Raw genomic sequence first — 4,222 nt, 5'->3', positions numbered from 1 at the left:
AGGAAGAAAAGGGCTAAAGGTGTAGGGAAAGTGGGAAAGGTAGGGGAAAGGAAATAAAGGAAAAGAAAAAAATATGAGAAAATGAAAAAATGGAAATAAAGTATTTGTAAGTAGGGAAGGGAGGAGTGGGTGAAGGGAAGGCAGGGATAAGGGGAAAAAATGAGAACCAAGACCTGTTATTTTTTTTTTTTTTTTTTTGTACTGGGGATCGAACTTGGGACCTTGTACTTTTGAGGCAGGCAGCAGAACCACTGAGCTAAATCCCCGGCCTCTAGATAAATACTTTTTGATTCATTCATAATTCTTGTTTAGTGGAGAAGCAAACCCAACAAATCACACACAAAAAAACCAAAGAAACCAAAAAACAACAACAAAAAAATCAGATAACTATTGATGGTCAGTGAATCCTTCCATTGCCTAGAAAGAGGGAATGCATGGGCTAAAGAAAAAAGTCAGTTGAGGCTTGCATAATTTCAAAGTATATTGGGGGGCTGATAGGCGAGTGTCTCAGAGCAGGCTAAAAGAAAAATACTCTGAGCTTGATACTATTTATTATGTTCATAGGGAGTATGAGATGACTCAGAGGGCCCTGATAATGGTAAATTGAGAACTGTCTTACAGTAGGAGGAAGTATCAGATGACGGAGTGTGATGGTAATCTTACAACAGTGAGGATCTTGTGCTGATGAGGATCTTAGGTCAATCAGGAGCCTCAGCTGATCAGGATACTGAGATGAGCAAATCATCTTACAACAGTAGGTGGGATGAATTAAACCAATAAGGAATTTGTCCCTCCCCAGATGAAAACTGTTCTCTTTGTGTAACAAAGAACTAGGATGTCTTCAGCAGATAGAATCTTGCCTTTGAGCTTCAGAGCATCATGGGGCTATGGAGGCCTCAGCTGTGACCGAAGGCAAACTGGAATTACATTTCCGCGTGCCATAGCCAGATTGCAGGAGAGAGGAGTAGAACTCAGACAGACCTACTCATAATTTAAATTTGATATGATTTACCCCCAAAATTATATAGAATGGCTGCTGACAGACCACCTCATTTACTTATTGCAAATACCTTTATTGCTAGTATAGGGAATTGCTACTTCTTACATTGTTTTTGATTTATAGTTGGCCTCTGGATTGTGAATCTGTAATGGCCCTGAAGCAATCTCAGTCTTATTATACCAGGGAGGACAACTGACTAGAGCAATCCCTTCACTTTGGCCAGAGTAATACAATCAGCACAGGCAATAGAATCAAACACAGCTTAGAAAGTGACAAATTGTGCTGGCTATTATTCTGACACATTCAACCAAGTGAGCTAGACTTATGGTTATATACTGCAATCAAGGACTATCCAAAAGTATGTTTATAGTAAATAAGCCTTCAGTATAGTGGTTTACTCTAGGGAATAAAGACTTAAAAGTAGTTGGGTGAGGACAGAGTGATAGGAGGAGAAGGAGAAATAGGGCTAGAGGACACAGGAAGATCATGCAAACTTTGAGAAACTGGTGAAGACAGGAGAAAAAGAGAGAAGGAAGGAAAAAAGCCAAGAACAGAAGAAACTACCAGCAATAGGCTAAAACTGTATTCATACTCCTATAGAAATAAGAAAAATCGCCCACCCATGCTGGGTAAGGCCAGGTCTTCATGGGATGTGTTCCCTGCATTTTTTATAATGCATGGGAAGGGCTGCTGTTGCTACCTCCTCCTCCCCGAGAGGGCAGAAAAGTGGGCTCTGGAAATATGACAGTTGTAAGGGGAGGAAATGGTGAGGGAAAAGTTTGAAATATTCAGCATTTAAATCAAAAGGTATTGAGATGGAGTGGGTTATGAAACATAATGGTCTAAATAGTGGTGGGACAGTACGACTTCATGGATTGCCATTTGGTTGAAGCAAAGGAAATAGTTCAGTTCTTTCAAGTCCTTGGGTTAAAGGGTTGAAATCATGCCAAATAAGATAACATTGACAATGGACTACTCTGGACAAAGCACATGGCAGAACTTCAAGCAGTTTGCTTCAAAGTAGATAGCAGAAAATGCTCTGGGGAAACACAAGGAAAGAATAGGGCACAGGTATATTGAGATCTTCAGAAGTAGCAGGAGTGAAATCAAAGGATTTTATGATCCATCAAGAAGATTGCTGGGACAACGACAGGGACCTTATGATAGACCAATAGGAGGAAGAGGGGTTTATTACAGAGCTGGGTTGGAAGTTACGGAGGTTTTGATGACCATGGTGGCTATAATAATTACAGCTACAGAAACGATGGCTTTGACAACAGGATGAGAGATGGGAGAGGTATGGGAGGACATGACTATGGTGGCACTGGTGATTCAAGTTCAGCTTTTCATGGTGGTCATTTTGCACATACGAGAGGGTTGCCCTTTCAAGCAACTGAAAATGACACTGCTAATTTCTTTTCAGCACTAAATCCAGTTCATGTTCATATTGATATTGGAGCAGATGGAAGAGCAACAGGAGAAGCAGATGTAGAGTTTGTGACCCAAGAAGAAGCCGTAGCTGCCATGTCTAAAGGTAAATATAACATGCAACATCAATACATTGAACTCTTCTTAAATTCTACTCCCAGAGACAGCTCTGGAATGGGAGAGTCTGGCATGGGAGGTTATGGCAGAAATGGAATGGATAATGAGGGAGAATATGGATCTGTTGGAAGGATAGGAATGGGGAACAATTACAGCGGACGATATGATACTCCTGGTGGTTTGGGTGGCTATGGCCCGGGCGGTGGAGGGATTGGCGGCTACTATGGGCAAGGTGGCAAGAGAGGAGGTGGATGGCAGATGTAATGAAAGCATGACACAAACACAGAAGTCCTAACAACAGCCTCTGCTCTACTAGACTTTCTTACAGATTTCATTTCTTTTGTATTTTAAGAACTTTATAATGACGGAAGGAATGTGTTTTCAGAATATGATTTGGTAAAGCCACAGATTGTGATGGGATAATCTGTTTTCTGTAGGTTTTATTTGTTGCATACTTTGACTTAACAATAAATTTTTATATTCACACCTATGATGTTGATACTTTTTATATATACTACTTACTCTTAAGATGTGATGGCTTCATAAGATTTCGGTTGATGTATTTTACTGTTAGCTCTACAAAACACAGTGTAGCGTAACATTAGAGGGTAATGGCTCACTTCTACATTACTGCAAGTCTTAATAAGCAGACATCTGAAATAGAGCTTAAATAATTAGTTGTAACTTTTTTATTTAATTTCTTCTGGTCAGTATAATAAACATACAGCCCAAAAGCAAGTTTAGGTGACTTCAGGAGTGTAAGTTCAGCTAATTCTACAGTCTTTCCCAGATGTCATTATCAGGCACAGTTCTGAAATGCTGATGATGGAGTAAGAGTTACCTGGATTTCTGAATATTCATAATTGTGTTACCTAGGGAAGGGAGTGTTGGAAGTTTAAATGCTAGCCCTAGATTTTAGAATACAATCCTCTTAGCACTTGGCTGAATTACCAAAAATATTTCCCTACAGTGAGAGCTGTAAGTTATTTCAAGATGTCTTAAAGTAGGTTAAGTTTCTCAATGACATGAGAATTGAGGTATTTACTGGGGAGTATAATTCTCACAGATGTACTTTCAGTTTCTTACCCACTCAAGTATATGGTTTTAAAATATCTGCATAAGTGACTACATCAAAACACTGTAAGAGACAAATCTATGCTATATAAGAATCCTGCAGTTGGATTTTACATCTGGTAACAGCTTGAAGTTTTAGTTAGAAATACTATATGTAGCAAGGAAAAGGTGCTTTTTAATTTTATCACTTTGATCAGTATGGCTTTTCTTTTCCAAATTGGCTAATGGATCAAAATGAAACCTGTCAATGTGAAATCATTTATTGAATTTGTTAATTGTTTTTCTAGAAATGTTATGTAATACATGTCAATGTGGGAGATTAAAAAAATAAGAAAAGTCAGGAATAGCAAAAAGAAAAATCAGAATAAGACAAAGACAGGAAGAAGAAAGGAGAGAAATGAAGAAGAAGAAAAGAGAAGTAAGAGAAAAATAGAGTAAGAAACAAAAAGTCCCCTTTGAGGTGTGTCTCTGTTACTTCTGGTATGCAAGGTGGGCAGCATTGTGTAGATCCGAGTTGGTTAATCTCAGTGAGCCCAGACGGCTGCTTTTCCCTCCTCAGATTTTGAGGCACAGAAGTGTAACAAAAGCAAAACCAGGATTGGA

At 39.0% G+C, this 4,222-nt stretch overlaps 1 pseudogene; it reads left to right on the top strand.

Moving 5' to 3' along the window:
* Window positions 1-1,815: 1,815 nt before the first annotated feature.
* On the top strand, window positions 1,816-2,809 carry LOC104862927 (annotated as a pseudogene).
* The last annotated feature ends 1,413 nt before the right edge of the window (window positions 2,810-4,222 follow it).

The sequence above is a fragment of the Fukomys damarensis genome, unplaced genomic scaffold (genome assembly GCF_012274545.1).
Source record: "Fukomys damarensis isolate Sample0158 unplaced genomic scaffold, DMR_v1.0_HiC HiC_scaffold_35, whole genome shotgun sequence".
NCBI classification, from domain to species: Eukaryota; Metazoa; Chordata; class Mammalia; order Rodentia; family Bathyergidae; genus Fukomys; species Fukomys damarensis.
Note: the sequence above shows the minus strand (reverse complement) of the source record. Positions and strands in the feature narration are given on the sequence as shown.